We start from the raw sequence: 16942 nt of genomic DNA, 5'->3' as shown, positions 1-16942 counted from the left end.
GGGATGCAGAGTGGCCAAGGACAGGAAGGAGAATGGCTGCCGGCACCTGGATGCTGGGGGAGGTGAGTGAAAATGCCCGCTGCGCATAAGGCGGCTACCCTGAGTCAGGCTCGGGGTTACCGCTCTGAGCTGCGGTTTTCCACCCCCAGCCTGACTCGGGGATACTGCCAGGGAGGTTAAGAGCATTTGCGGTCAAAAAAATAGGTCAGTTCTCAGTTCAATGTGCTCACCCCATCCCATAGCCTACTCTGCTGTATGAAGAGGCAGGGTGGTGAATTCTGCATCAACAATTTACACTGCGCATGTAATTTCTAATCTATGTAGTATAGGGGTAAATTGAGTGAATATACTGAATGGATATTTTAAGCAGTTCCCTTATATTACATAGAAATGGTAAGATTGGATGAAAAAGATTGGATCATTAGTGGCCACCATTGCTGTGTTGTTGTTTTTTTTTTATACAATAACAGGTTATTTACAATCACAATTACTATAAGGCTACATTTCCACTGTAGCGTGACATTTTTGCCTGCAAAAAATCATGTACGATTTTTCTGCTTGGTGAAAATTTGCATGTACATTTTTACAAGTTTTTATGCAAATTTGCCTAGTAACACCTTTGTCATGACTTGACAACTTCCTGTAACCATGGATCTAATGCAAATTTTTGTGCAAATAAGGCGAAAATTTGCGTTGCTATGCGATGCCTATGAATTGCTATCCAAGCAAAAGAGCTTGTGGAACAGCTTGTAAATTCAGTTGGGTTTCCTGAAAAGTAAAGAGGAGCTAAAAGCCTGTTATCTGTCAGGGCGAAGACATATCAATTCATTATCTCATAAGTTTATCTTCACTTCAGGTTCATGTTAAGATTTATGATGTGAGAAAGTAGCAGACAAACAGGCTGGTGCTGAGAGGTGGTGATGGAATGGTTAATATTATGTACACATGAAACACTTGTGAGAAAACACGTCAAATATTTAGCCGATGGCCCGGAATTGCCCAGGTATGTATTTGGCTGGTGTTGGCTCTGCCCGCTTTTTCTAATCCTAACACACAATTACTCAATGACCAAGTTTGTAAGCTTTGCGGTCTTTAACATCAATAATTTGCATTGAAAATGAAACAAATCTGATTGGCTATTTGTGGCCCGCCCCTTTTCTGAATTTGAACCCCAGTCACCCAATGACCGTCTGTACCAGGTTTGAGGCGTCTGCCATTAACAGTGCAAGAATGGAAGCAAATATTCCCCTTGAAAATCAATAGGTTAATTATGATTGGCTTTTGTAGACTCCACACACTTTTCTGAATATTAATCACAGTCACCCAATGACCAACTGTGCAAAGTTTGAGAACCCTACCATAAACAGTGTAAAAATGGCTGCAGTTTACATTTTCCCAGTGAAATTTGTATTTGTCTCCTCCCACTGATGACCCAGCATTGCCTGGGTATGTATTTGGCTAGTGTTGGCAGCGCCCACTTTTTCTAACCCTAACACACAAACACTCAATGACCAAGTTTGTGAGCTTTGCGGTCTTTGGCATCAATAATTTGCATTGAAATGAAACAAATCTGATTGGCTGTTTGTGGCTTCGCCCCTTTACTGAATTTGAACCCCAGTCACCCAATGACCAACTGTACCAAGTTTGAGGCCTGTGCCATTAACAATGCAAGAATGGCAGCAATGAAATATTCCCCTTGAAAATCAATAGGTGAATTTTGATTGGCTTTTGTAGACTCCACCCACTTTTTTGAATATTAATCCTAGTCAACCAGTGACCAACTGTGCAGTTTGAGAACCCTGACATTAACAGTGTAACAAATGGCTGCAGTTTACATTTTACCAGTGAAATTTGTATTTGTCTCTGCCCACTTTTTGGCTATGGGGATATAAAGTCTCCTATATGTTATTCCAGGTAGTGTACTATGAGTGTGCCAAATTTCATTCAAATCCGTTCAGCCATTGTTGCGTGATTGAGTAACAAATATCCAAACATCCAAACTTTCCCATTTATATTAGTGAGTTTAGTTTGAGTTTTGTAGATGTGCTTTCTGACCACTAGATGGAGCCCCAGCTCTCAGTTTGAGAAGTTGCCATGGCAACACTGAATACATACTGACACATGGAACTTTGGTCAGCATGAGGCCTGTGGAGTTGTTAGGAGATACATGAGTCACTAAAAAACAAATACAGACAGAAAGCAAAGGATTTTCCAGCAAAACAACAATCTCTATACAAAACAGCAGCTCCTATAATATGGCCACACATCATACAAGCTGGTGGAACGATAATACTGAATCAATGATAAAAATCAAGCGAGAAATGTCTCTTTATCGGAATTAAAGGTTCTGTTAAGGAATCACTTCTCTCCAGGTACACTTGTAGGCAGCTGGCGCATGCGCCGCAGCACGAACCCGCTCAGATTTCTTTGGTAACAGCTAAGCCTGATCGGGTTCACGCTACTGTACACATGCGAGCATTCTCTGCCTACGCAGTAGCATGGATCCATTCAGGCTCTGCTTTCTCCAACGGAGTCTGAGCGGGTCCATGCTGCGGCGCAGGTGTACTGCGTCCGCACTTTGGGAATCTCATCGCTGGATTGAGCTGATGGAAGAGGATAAGGGAAGCCTTCAAAGTCTTGTGATTGGCCGCCTAAAATTTCCGATTTCCATGGTACAGTACTGATTCTCTGATTGGCCCAATACTTCTGAGTCTTGGTAATGTGGTATTTCCCAGAATTCCAATAATTGCATAACGATTTCTGTCATGGAAAGCTAATTTAGCCAAACTGTGGGTAGGCCCAGTAGGACAGCACTCTCTTCTGTATCTCGGTAGTGGGGGGAGTCAGGGCTGCTGTTTTGTCGGTGGGCCCAGTAGGACAGCACTCTCTTCTGTATCTCGGTAGTGGGGGGAGTCAGGGCTGCTGTTTTGTCGGTGGGCCCAGTAGGACAGCACTCTCTTCTGTATCTCAAGCAGTAGTGGGAATCTTCCCAGCTCAGCTTGGCAGGCATTGTTTGAGGTGCTTCTGCCAGACGCAGACAGTTTTACGCATGCGTGGAAGAGGTAAGCCTGCTGGGCACCCACCACCACCTATCTGGCTAGCTAAACTGCTGCCCCTATAGCTCACTACCTATACTGAAGACCCTATATCTGTACCTGGCAACCTATATACTGCTGCCCCCATAAATCACTACCTATACTGAAGGCCCCATCTGTACTTGGCTACATATATACTGCTGCCCCTATAGCTCACTACCTATACTGACAGCACCATCTGTATCTGGCTACCTATATACTGCTCCCCTATAGCTCACTACCTATACTGAAAGCACCATCTGTACCTGGCTACCTATACTAACTTCTGCCCCTATAGCTTGCTACCTATACTGAAGGGCACATCTATACCTGGCTACCTATATACTGCTGCCCCTATAGCTCTCTACCTTTACTGAAGGGCCCCATCTGTATCTGGCTACCTATACCTATATACTGCTGCCCCTATAGCTAACAACCTATACTGAAGGCCCCATCTGTACCTGGCTACCTATATACTGATGCACCTATATCTCACTACCTATACTGAAGCATCTGTACCTGGCTACCTATATACTAACTGCTGCCCCTATAGCTCACTACCTATACCGAAGGGCCCCATCTGTACCTGGCTACCTATATACTGCTGCCCCTATAGCTCACTACCTATACTGAAGCATCTGTACCTGGCTACCTATATACTAACTGCTGCCCCTATAGCTCAAAACCTATACTGAAGGCCTCATCTGTACCTGGCTACCTATATACTGCTGCCCCTATAGCTCACTAGCTATACTGAAGCATCTGTACCTGGCTACCTATATACTGCTGCCCCTATATCTCACTACCTTTACTGAAGGGCCTCATCTGTATCTGGCTACCTATACCTATATACTGCTGCCCCTATAGCTCACAACCTATACTGAAGGCCCCATCTGTACCTGGCTACCTATATACTGCTGCCCCTATAGCTCACAACCTATACTGAAGGCCCCATCTGTACCTGGCTACCTATATACTGCTGCCCCTATCGCTCACTACCTATACTGAAGGCCCCATCTGTACCTGGCTACCTATATACTGCTGCCCCTATAGCTCACAACCTATACTGAAGGCCCCATCTGTACCTGGCTACCTATATACTGCTGCCTCTATCGCTCACTACCTATACTGAAGGCCCCATCTGTACCTGGCTACCTATATACTACTGCCCCTATAGCTCACTACTTATACTGAAGGTCCCATCTCCCCATCTGTACCTGGCTACCTATATACTGCTGCCCCTATCGCTCACTACCTATACTGAAGGCCCCATCTGTACCTGGCTACCTATATACTGCTGCCCCTATCACTCACTACCTATACTGATGGCACCATCTGTACCTGGCTACCTATATACTGCTGCCCCTATAGCTCACTACCTATACTGGAGGCCCCACCGGTACCTGGCTACCTATATCCTGCTGCCCCTATAGCCCACTATCTATATTGAAGGCCCCACCTGTACCTGGCAACCTATATACTGCTGCCCCTATAGGTCACTACCTATACTGACGGCACCATCTGTACCTGGCTACCTATATACTGCTGCCCCTATAGCTCACTACCTATACTGACGGCCCCATCTGTACCTGGCAACCTTTATGCTGCTGCCCCTATAGCTCACTACCTATACTGACAGCACCATCTGTACCTGGCTACCTATATACTGCTGCCACTATAGCTTACTACCTGTACTGAAGGCACCATCTGTACCTGGCTACCTATATACTGCTGCCCCTATAGCTAACTACCTGTACTGAAGGCACCATCTGTACCTGGCTACCTATATACTGCTGCCACTATAGCTCACTACCTATACTGACGGCCCCATCTGTACCTGGCAACCTATATACTGCTGCCCCTATAGCTCACTACCTATACTGACAGCACCATCTGTACCTGGCTACCTATATACTGCTGCCACTATAGCTTACTACCTATACTGAAGGCCCCATCTGTACCTGGCAACCTATATCCTGCTGCCCCTATAGCTCACTACCTGTACTGAAGGCACCATCTGTACCTGGCTACCTATATACTAACTGCTGCCCCTATAGCTCACTACCTGTACTGAAGGCACCATCTGTACCTGGCTACCTATATACTAACTGCTGCCCCTATAGCTCACTACCTATACTGAAGGGCACATCTATACCTGGCTACCTATATACTGCTGCCCCTATAGCTCACTACCTTTACTCAAGGGCCTCATCTGTATCTGGCTACCTATACCTATATACTGCTGCCCCTATAGCTCACAACCTATACTGAAGGCCCCATCTGTACCTGGCTACCTATATACTGCTGCCCCTATAGCTCACAACCTATACTGAAGGCCCCATCTGTACCTGGCTACCTATATACTGCTGCCACTATAGCTCACTACCTATACTGACGGCCCCATCTGTACCTGGCAACCTATATACTGCTGCCCCTATAGCTCACTACATATACTGACAGCACCATCTGTACCTGGCTACCTATATACTGCTGCCACTATAGTTTACTACCTATACTGAAGGCACCATCTGTACCTGGCTACCTATATACTAACTGCTGCCCCTATAGCTTGCTACCTATACTGAAGACCCTATATCTGTACCTGACAACCTATATACTGCTGCCACTATAGCTCACTACCTATACTGACGGCCCCATCTGTACCTGGCAACCTATATCCTGCTGCCCCTATAGCTCACTACCTGTACTGAAGGCACTATCTGTACCTGGCTACCTATATACTAACTGCTGCCCCTATAGCTCACTACCTATACTGAAGGGCACATCTATACCTGGCTACCTATATACTGCTGCCCATATATCTCACTACCTATACTGAAGGCCCCATCTGTACCTAGCTACCTATATACTGCTGCCCCTATCACTCACTACCTATACTGAAGGCCCCATCTGTACCTGGCTACTTATATATTGCTGCCCCTATCGCTCACTACTTATACTGAAGGCCCCATCTGTACCTGGCTACCTATATACTGCTGCCCCTATCACTCACTACCTATACTGAAGGCCCCATCTGTACCTGGCAACCTATATACTGCTGCCCCTATAGCTCACTACCTATACTGACAGCACCATCTGTACCTGGCAACCTATATACTGCTGCCCCTATAGCTCACTACCTATACTGACAGCACCATCTGTACCTGGCAACCTATATACTGCTGCCCCTATAGCTCACTACCTATACTGACAGCACCATCTGTACCTGGCTACCTATATCCTGCTGCACCTATAGCTCACTACCTATACTGACAGCACCATCTGTACCTGGCTACCTATATCCTGCTGCACCTATAGCTCACTACCTATACTGACGGCGCAGTCTGTACTTGGGTACCTATATTCTGCTGCATGTATAGCTCACTACCTATACTGAGGCACCACCTGTACCTGGTTACCTTTATCCACCTTGGTGTTCTAATTCCCGCGGCCGTGAAGCCGTGGGCGGGTTTGTTTTCAACATTTTTTTTTTCTGTCATGTAGCTAGCCTAGTGCTAGCTACATGACTTCCCCCATTGGCTTGGCTCCACTGTCTACTTTTTTTTTCCGGCGATACTTATGCGTCCGTGATCCAGCGATGAACGTGATTTCCGGTTTGGACTTCTGTCATCGCCATGGCGATGATCGGACATGACAGCATGACGTCATCGACGTCGTGAGGAGTTTCCGATCCACCCCATAGCGCAGCCTAACGGTGATTGGCCAGGCTGCGCCACGAGTCTCGGTGGGGGGGGGGGGGGGCATTCGCGGTAGTTAGCGGCGGATCAGCCGGGAGTGGCGGCGATCGGACACGACATGTAGCCAGTGGCGTAGCTAAGGAGCTGTGGGCCCCGATGCAAGTTTTACATTGGGGCCCCCCAAGCACTCTATACATAACAATTGATACTGCGCACCAAAACCTGCCAATGGCAACTACAGTGTCAGAGGAGCAAGAGGGGGATGGGGAACAGTTTCCTAATGATTACCACTATTCAATGTATCTATAGAAGTGATTATTATGAGCACAGGACCAATAGAGAGCTAATACTGTGGTTGAGGGAGGGACCTTTGGGGCCCCTCTGGCCCAAGGGCCCCGATGCGGTCACTACCTCTGCACCCCCTATTGCTACGCCCCTGCATGTAGCTATCAAAGTGTTAGCTACATGTTTTTTTTTTTAAAATTGTTAAAAAAGACCGCTCCTAGTTGGAGCTATCCACTCCAGCGTTCATGGACGAGCTGAGCTCATTCCTAACGCTAGGGTGGATATACTGCAGCAGCACCTATAGCTCATTACCTGTACTGTCTGCAGCACCTATTGCTCACTGTCTATACTGTCTGCACCACCTATAGCTCGCTACCCATATTGGGGCACCACCTGTACTTGGCTACCTATACTACGGCACCTATGGCTGGCTACCTATACTACGGCACCTATGGCTGGCTACCTATACTACGGCACCTATGGCTGGCTACCTATACTACGGCACCTATGGCTGGCTACCTATACTACAGCACCTATGGCTGGCTACCTATACTGAGGCCACCACATGTACCTGGCTACAAATACTGCAGCACCTGTACCTGGCTACCTATACTCCCGCACCTATAGCTCGCTACCTAACTACTGTACCTCAAGACTGCGTCACGCCTAGGGCGTGACTGTGGCGGCAGCCCCAGGACTACCTAACGCCAATTGGCGTTAGGTCCTGGAGCTGGCTATTGCATAGGCAGTCTCCCAGCGGCGATCGCCGCAGTAAGGCCGAATACCGAGCACGGAGACTGCGACAGCGGCGGGGAGCGGAGTGGTCGGTGTGGGACAGTCGGCTGCAAGGGGCTGGAGAAAGCCCCAGGTGAGTAAAGCTAATTTTTCCTTTTTTCACTGATAACTCCTTTAAGAAAAAATGCCTGGTCTTTAGGAGGGTTTAACACTGCGGTCCTCAAGTGGCTAAACTGAGGGCACCACCTGTACGCTATCTCATGTGTTAACCAGGGACTACCTGCATTTTGCTGGTATTTGGCTCCACCCACAGCACTTCTTATCCACGCCCACTTTTTCGCTTCAGGAGGGGGAGGGGCCCAAGTCATGGGCTGCTTGGGGCCACCAAAACCTTAGCTGCGCCCCTGGTCATGTAGCTCAAGGTGTCTGTCACATGACGGTAGCCGCATGGTGATTGGTTGAACAGCATGGCGCTACAGTGAACAGTGAAGCGAAAAAGACCTGTCCCGATGCTGGAAGCAGGTAATGTATAACACTCCATGGCACCGCTCTGCAATTAACTCTGCATTTGCTGACAGGAGTGGGTCCCCTAAAGCTCAGTACTCACCACACGATGGGTCCAGCGACGTCCCCTTGACGACGAGTGTGCAGCGACACCATGCAGTTACATGACGGCACACGACGGACGAAAACAAGAAGTCAAGCCATCGCAGTACTTTGTGCGGAGTTGTTGGGGTCTCAAAGATCCAATCTGCCATGACGGTCGTTATCAGCACGTGTTGCTTGCGTGTTTGTGCACCTGTACCCACGTCACGACAGGCGAGATCACTGAAATGACTGCTTGTCACTCAAATAAATAAATAAATAAATAAATTGCTGGTCGTCAAAAATATCATCAGGAAAATCGCATGGTGTGGGTACGGGCCTTCAGCCCTGGAGAGCCCTGAAGAAGTTGGCTGGACAAATGGGGGGTGGGACATGGTCCCACTCTCACACACACACTCCATCCCCCCTCTCTCCGCTCACTATATCACTCTACTCAACCAGGGGCGTAGCAATAGGGGGTGCAGAGGTAGCCACCGCATCGGGGCCCCGAATGGCTCTCCTTCAACTGCAGTATTAGCTCTGTGCTGGTAATCAGGCCCGCCATCAGGGGGGGACATCCGTGACTCCCGTCACGGGCCCGGGGCCTGCAGGGGGGCCCCATCCCCGCCGCGGCGCTGCGGGTGCCGCCCGGCCGCCGCTCAACCCCTCTGGCCGCTGCTCCCTCCCTCCATCCCTATAGCCGCCGCCGCCGCCTCCGCCGCGTCAGACCTCGATCAGGCGGCGACAATAGTGCGGGCGCTAGGACCCAGCGCCCGCACTGATATGCGGAAGTGACATCACTTCCGCATATAGAGCGGGTGCGTCCGGTGCCCGCTCTTACTGGTCGGGTCGCCGCTGATCTTGAGGTCTGACGCTGGGCTGCTGGCTGCAAGGTAGGGGAAGCGGCGGCGGGCGGCAGGGGGGGTTGCTCCCTGTCACTCACTCACTTGCTAAAGGGGCTCCCTGTCACTCACTCACTTGCTAAAGGGGCTCCCTGTCACTCACTCACTTGCTAAAGGGGCTCCCTGTCACTCACTCACTTGCTAAAGGGCCTCCCTGTCACTCACTCACTTGCTAAAGGGCCTCCCTGTCACTCACTCACTTGCTAAAGGGCCTCCCTGTCACTCACTCACTTGCTAAAGGGCCTCCCTGTCACTCACTCACTTGCTAAAGGGCCTCCCTGTCACTCACTCACTTGCTAAAGGTCCTCCCTGTCACTCACTCACTAGCTAAAGGGCCTCCCTGTCACTCACTCACTTGCTAAAGGGCCTCCCTGTCACTCACTCACTTGCTAAAGGGCCTCCCTGTCACTCACTCACTTGCTAAAGGGGCTCCCTGTCACTCACTCACTTGCTAAAGGGGCTCCCTGTCACTCACTCACTTGCTAAAGGGGCTCCCTGTCACTCACTCACTTGCTAAAGGGGCTCCCTGTCACTCACTCACTTGCTAAAGGGGCTCCCTGTCACTCACTCACTTGCTAAAGGGGCTCCCTGTCACTCACTCACTTGCTAAAGGGCCTCCCTGTCACTCACTCACTTGCTAAAGGGCCTCCCTGTCACTCACTCACTTGCTAAAGGGCCTCCCTGTCACTCACTCACTTGCTAAAGGGCCTCCCTGTCACTCACTCACTTGCTAAAGGGCCTCCCTGTCACTCACTCACTTGCTAAAGGGCCTCCCTGTCACTCACTCACTTGCTAAAGGGCCTCCCTCTCACTCACTTGCTAAAGGGCCTCCCTGTCACTCACTCACTAGCTAAAGGGCCTCCCTGTCACTCACTCACTTGCTAAAGGGCCTCCCTGTCACTCACTCACTTGCTAAAGGGCCTCCCTGTCACTCACTCACTTGCTAAAGGGCCTCCCTGTCACTCACTCACTTGCTAAAGGGGCTCCCTGTCACTCACTCACTTGCTAAAGGGGCTCCCTGTCACTCACTCACTTGCTAAAGGGGCTCCCTGTCATCACTCACTTGCTAAAGGGGCTCCCTGTCATCACTCACTTGCTAAAGGGGCTCCCTGTCACTCACTCACTTGCTAAAGGGGCTCCCTGTCACTCACTCACTTGCTAAAGGGGCTCCCTGTCACTCACTCACTTGCTAAAGGGGCTCCCTGTCATCACTCACTTGCTAAAGGGGCTCCCTGTCATCACTCACTTGCTAAAGGGGCTCCCTGGCACTCACTCACTACCTAAAGGGCCTCCCTGGCACTCACTCACTACCTAAAGGGGCTCCCTGGCACTCACTCACTACCTAAAGGGGCTCCCTGGCACTCACTCACTACCTAAAGGGGCTCCCTGGCACTCACTCACTACCTAAAGGGGCTCCCTGGCACTCACTCACTACCTAAAGGGGCTCCCTGGCACTCACTCACTACCTAAAGGGGCTCCCTGGCACTCACTCACTACCTAAAGGGGCTCCCTGGCACTCACTCACTACCTAAAGGGGCTCCCTGGCACTCACTCACTACCTAAAGGGGCTCCCTGGCACTCACTCACTACCTAAAGGGGCTCCCTGGCACTCACTCACTACCTAAAGGGGCTCCCTGGCACTCACTCACTACCTAAAGGGGCTCCCTGGCACTCACTCACTACCTAAAGGGGCTCCCTGTCACTCACTCACTACCTAAAAGGGCTCCCTGTCACTCACTGCCTAAAGGGCTCCATGTCACTCACTACCTAACCTGGGGGTCCCTGTCAGAATCCAGGTGAGAGGTGTCTACCATAAGGGGTCATTCTGCCTATTTATGTGAAATGCTGTCTATTTATGTGCCTCATGACTGCTGAATTTGTCTTGCTGGGGGCCTAATGATTGAATTTTTACTTGTTGGGGGCCTCATGATTTGTTGGGAGCCTCAAGATTACTGAATTTGTCTTGTTGGAGGCCTCATGATTTGTTGGGGGCCTCATGATTGCTGAATTTGTCTTGTTGGGGGCCTCATGATTGCTGAATTTGTCTTGTTGGGGGCCTCATGGTTTGTTGGGGGCCTCATGATTGCTGAATTTGTCTTGTTGGGGGTCACATGATTGCTAACTGCGAGACTATGGGAAAAGCTGAATCATTACCATATGAGACAATAGCATTAAACCTACTTTTTTTTAGCTTTTTTAAACAGAAAAGAAAACTGGGAGGTTCTAAAAAAATGATGGAGCACTTCCTCCTTCCGGCTTGAAGGAGGAAGTGCTCGATATCGAGGCTTGCAACGCGTCCATTCGGACACTTGCACCTCGTTGAAACGCTGGGCGGAGAGTGGCGTTCTGGGTAATTAACCCCGCCGCATCTAGCCGCTCAGCTGTGGCAATTGGAGCTAACTTGAATCACGAGTATCCACCGTGGTTATTCGTGATTAATTTGTGGACAGCAAGCCTCCAACTAGCTCTGCCAACATGTAATGGCTACGCACATTTCTCAGTTTGGGGGGGGGGGGGGGGCCCGGACTGATGATTTGTGAGGGGCCCCAAAATTTCTGATGGCGGCCCTGCTGGTAATAATCACTTCTATAGATGCTTTGAATGGTAGTAATCATTAACAAGCTGTTCCCCATCCCCTTCTTGCACCACTGACACTGTGGTTGTCCTTGATTGGTTTTAGTGTGCTGTATCAATTGTTATGTATAGATTGCTTGGGGGGACCAATGAAAAACTTGCATTGGGGCCCACAGCTCCTTAGCTATGCCACTGTACTCAGCCACCTACCCCCCCTCCCACACACCTTTTTCTCTCTCTGTGTCTCCCCATGTCTTAGGTTTCCCAATCCCTCTAGAAATGCTGGTTTCCATTCTATGACTCATCTACGTAATGCAGTAATCCTCCAGGCTTCCTCCTATGGCCTGCGCTGTGGGCACGCCCTCCTCTTCAAGCAGCTGAAGAAAAAGTTTGAGAATTGTCTGGAATTAGGAAAGTCAGACATTCTGAGCACGGAATTTCCAGACATCGCTGATAAGCTGCTGGACAGTTCCTGGGCTAAACTGCTTATATGTAACGGAAGTCCAGATTATGCAAGTCAATGTTTTTTCAGCAGCCGTGACCGCGCAATGCTGGTCACATGGATGGCCCTGGACTCTGATAGCAGAGGAGATGGGGGGGGAGGGGGGGGGCATCCACTGAAGACACTTACAGCCAAACTCAGTAGGTCTTTAATAGTGCCTCTGCGGAGGGCTACACAAGTCTGTCATGGGCAGGGCAGTTTCTAGGCTCAATTGCACCCATGGTGAGGGTCTACAAATTGCGCCCCCTTCTCCCCCACTCCCACCACCATGGACTCAGGAAACCTTACTCTTTAGGGACAGTCACACAGCACAGGTCACAAGTAGATTTGCCTACTTACTAGTGACCAGCCGCTCATCCAGGAGGAAGCAGCCAGGGACCAGGAAAACACACAGGCAAAGAGAGCCCGGAAAGCCGACTCCTCCAAAGGCACAGCCTGCAGTACCACTACAGGACATCGGGTGTCATCACACGGTGGTGACGTGATGACTTGACGTTGGATGCAGGCAGCCCAGGAGGAGTCAAGTAAGGTGATCAAGCTGGTAGTGGCTGCATAGTGTACTGCTTACGGGCTCTGCCTCTGATACAGGAGACCTGGGTTTGAATGTCGGCTCCTCCTGTTCAGTAAGCCAGCACCTATTCAGTAGGAGACCTTAGGCAAGTCTCTCTAACAGGCTGCTACTGCCTATAGAGCACGTCCCAGTGGCTGCAGCTCTGGTGCTTTGAGTCCGCCAGGAGAAAAGAGCACTATACATGTTCTGTGTGTGTTTGTGTAACCCTCTTCTTCCATTGGGCTGCACTGCGCGTCACCAGCTCCCTAGCGGTTATGTCCTTCTACCTGCGCCCCTCTTCTACTTGCTGGTCTGCGCCCAGGGCGGTCACCATGGGCGTAGCTAAGGAGCTGTGGGCCCTGATGCAAGTTTTACAATGGGGCCCCCCAAGCACTCTATACAGAACAATTAATAAGGCGCACCAAAACCTGCCAATGGCAACTACAGTGTCAGAGGTGCAAGAAGGGGGTGGGGAACAGTTTGTTAATGATTACCACTATTCAAAGTATCTTTAGAAGTGATTTTTATGAGCACAGGACCAATAGAGAGCTACTACTGTAGTTGAGAGAGGGCCCTTCAGGGCCCCTCTGGCCCAAGGGCCCCGATGCGGTCGCTACCTCTGCAACCCCTATTGCTACGCCCCTGGCGGTCACCCTGCCCAAGAAACGGCCCTGGTCATGGTTTGTAATGTGGCTGTTATTGTGACAGGGTCGAATTACAGTGTTTTTGTAGTAATTTGTGCTCTGTCTTTTGACGGCGCCCAAATTACACACAGAGCGCCGCTATAGTTGTAATTTCTATTATGGCCTATGGTAGCGCCAGCTGCGCCCAAATCTCCTGGCTGTTTTTACAGCGTTCCCACACCAATGCCTAATACGGCTGATCAGAAATGCCAATTAATGATTCCTACTGAATTCTGCATTCCGTCCTCTTTTCGATCTCCACGGAATTTGGCGGGAATCTGAATTTCCAATTTCTTACTTTCTGATTTCTGCGCAATGTTTTTTTTTTTTTTTTTTTTGCAGAATCCGCTATTTTTTGCAGATGTACGCTATTATCTGTAATCCGCACTTCCGATTGTTAACCGCGGTACGATTCCGCATTCTCTGATTTGCTTAAAGCAAACCAGAGGCGTACAGGTTAAAGATTTGATACTCACCCGCGGCGTCCCTCCAGCAGCATAAACACGTCTGAGTCCCACGCCGTCCTCCCGCGGTCTGCCGTTCAGCCGGGATCAGTCCTGGTTACTGGCTCAGTTGCGTCAGTCCAGGTCTACTGTGCATGCGCAGAAGACCCAGACTGATCCCGGCTGAGCAGCAGACCATTGGAGGACGGCGTGGGATGTGTTTATGGGGCTGGGGGAAGCCCCGAAGGAGTATCAGATCTTTAGCCCTGTACGTCTCTGGTACAGTTTAATACTTCCGAGTCTTGTGATTGGCCTAAAATTTTAATATCTTTTTAACATTGTATTTCACTAAATTCCAATTGTCGCATACCGATTTCTGCAGAAAAGTCGATTTCCGATTGCAAATTTTATAATTGGAATTCTGTGGAATTTGGAAACTTGCCCCTAATTCCGAACCCTAATTAACCCCCTCCCCCCCACCAATGCCTAACTGAACCCCACCGGCCTATGCCAAACCCTAATTAACCCCCCAGCCTATACCAAACTCTAATAAAGCCCCCCCCCCCCCCCCCGCAGAGGCACCGATGGCCAACCTTTATTAGCTGCCTTGGCTGAGTTTTATATAGAGTGTGTATGAAACGTATTTGCAAGTAAGGATACAAGAGAAGCAGGGGGAGCAGGCATGTAGGGGGACCTGTCCTAATAGCCACCACTCCCCCACGTTCTCCTCTGCACCTCCTCCTTCTTACCTAAAGACCCCTCAAGCAGACTCTTCTGGGTCGCCAGAGTCGGGTCTCACTGCGCAGGAGCTAGCACGACTTGCGTTTGTGCCTCAGCGTGCAACCACGGTCAGAAGCACTCGCCTGGGCATGATGTCACGATTACATCATTGCACATGCCGGTCTGTAGGTAAGAAGGAGGGGGTGCAGAGGAGAACAGGCGAGCAGTGGCTATCAGGACAGGTCCACATACATGAGGTCCACATACATACAGGTGAGCCCCACCTCACCCCACTTACTCTGAGCCTAAAAGATAGGTTACCCAGCGCAGAGTTGCCAGGAGGCTGCAATCCAAGTGAATCTGTTATATAAATCTCGGATTAAACACCTCCCCTTGAGTTTACCAGCAAGAGCGGAGTTGAGGTGCTCCTCAGGACACTAGCTGCTCACTGATTGATGGGACAGGTCTTCTGGTGGTGCTGAGAGGATCATGTGATGATGGACACACAGGGTGACCCACATGACTCAGTGAAGAGGGTGATGTCTGGAAAGGTTGGGTGAGTACATTGCTATTTTGGAACTTGGCACCAGCTACCTGCTGTGAGGTCCAGCCATATATGATCTCTGCTACCCGGCCTCCACTCTCCCCTCGCAGGTGAGTTCTCAGAAGCACGGAGGTACCTCGTGTACTTTACAGAGTCTTGGTCTGTCCTTTAAGGAACATTTCCGTACCGAGAAGAAAACATTCATTAGTAATTTTTATTAGCAGAAAATTATATCTATTTCACAAAGTATTATTATTATTTATTGTATTTATAAAGCACCAACATATTACACAGTAGATATACTGCTAAATGTCTTATAATCAGTGGTGGCTCCAGCTTCAAGTTTTTGGGGGGACACAAAGAGGACACGGTGGTTGGATGGTTGGGCCCATTTTGGGTGATCAAAATCAATGCTTGTAAGGTAAGCTTTAGATATTTTTGCAATTGAAGCAAGAAGGATATGGAGGCTGCCATATTTATTTCCTGTTAAACAACAATCTAATAGGATCTGTCAATAATGTCATAACACCTGAACTGCTGCATGCTTGTTCAGGGTCTATGGCTAAAAGTATTAGAGGCAGAGGATCAGCAGGACAGCCAGGCAACTGGCATTGCTGAAAAGGAAATAAATATGGCAGCCACTATATCTGTCTCACTACAGTTCTCCTTTAAAGTGAACCTTAACTGAGTAAAATAAAAAAAGTTTCACTTACCTAGGGCTTCCACCAGCCCCCTGCAGAAGTCCTGTGTCTATGCCGTCTAACACCAACCCTCCAGTCCCCCGCAGCCAGCTAGTTTTGTATGTAATAGGCATGCGCAGGATGGCCAGGGCGACGGGAGCACGATCGAGGACACGCACGCCCAGGGCCGCGCAGATGCACTAGTCTGGCCAGTCGCAGAAAACAAAACTAGCTGGTTGTGGGGGACCGGAGGATCGGTGATTGACGGCACGGGCACAGGACGTCTGCAGGGGGCTGGTAGAAGCCCTAGGTAAGAGAACATTTTTTATTTTTACTCAGTTGAAGTTCGCTTTAGGTACACTGACCATATAGGCAGGGCCGGGCCGAGGCATAGGCTGGAGAGGCTCCAGCCTCAGGGCGCAGTGTAGGAGGGGGCGCACAATTCATTCAGCTGTCATTCCTAATTGTGTATGAAGCAGAAAGAAATAAGAAAAGGGGATACATAGCAGTGACTGCAAGCCAGATAACTAGATATTGAGGTGTTGGGGAGGTTGTGGGCCCTGTGGCCCTCTTAGTCTAACAGCAATCAGTGTGTGACGGCTGGGGTGGGAGGGATGGAGCGGCGCACTTTGGTGTCTCAGCCTTGGGTGTTGGAGGACCTTGTCCCTGCTCTGCATATAGGAGGACACAGGAAAAGCAATTGGCTGTTGCTGTGCTCCCCTACTTGATCAGTGTAATGATTGGCTGCTACCATGTCACCTGCCTGTGTTACCCTTAGTTTTCAGTGTAATAATTGGCTGTTCCTGTGTCCCCCTACATGACCAGTATAATGAATGGTTGTTCTTGTGTTCGCCTATGTGGTCAGTATACTTTAGGGCTAACTTGTTTAGCAACGATAGGAAACAAATGTAAATATCACAAACAGAGCTCAGAGGCTTTTGAGCAGAGCAGATTGCCCAAGTGATGC

The sequence above is a fragment of the Hyperolius riggenbachi genome, chromosome 7 (assembly GCF_040937935.1).
Source record: "Hyperolius riggenbachi isolate aHypRig1 chromosome 7, aHypRig1.pri, whole genome shotgun sequence".
Lineage (NCBI taxonomy): Eukaryota > Metazoa > Chordata > Amphibia > Anura > Hyperoliidae > Hyperolius > Hyperolius riggenbachi.
Note: the sequence above shows the minus strand (reverse complement) of the source record.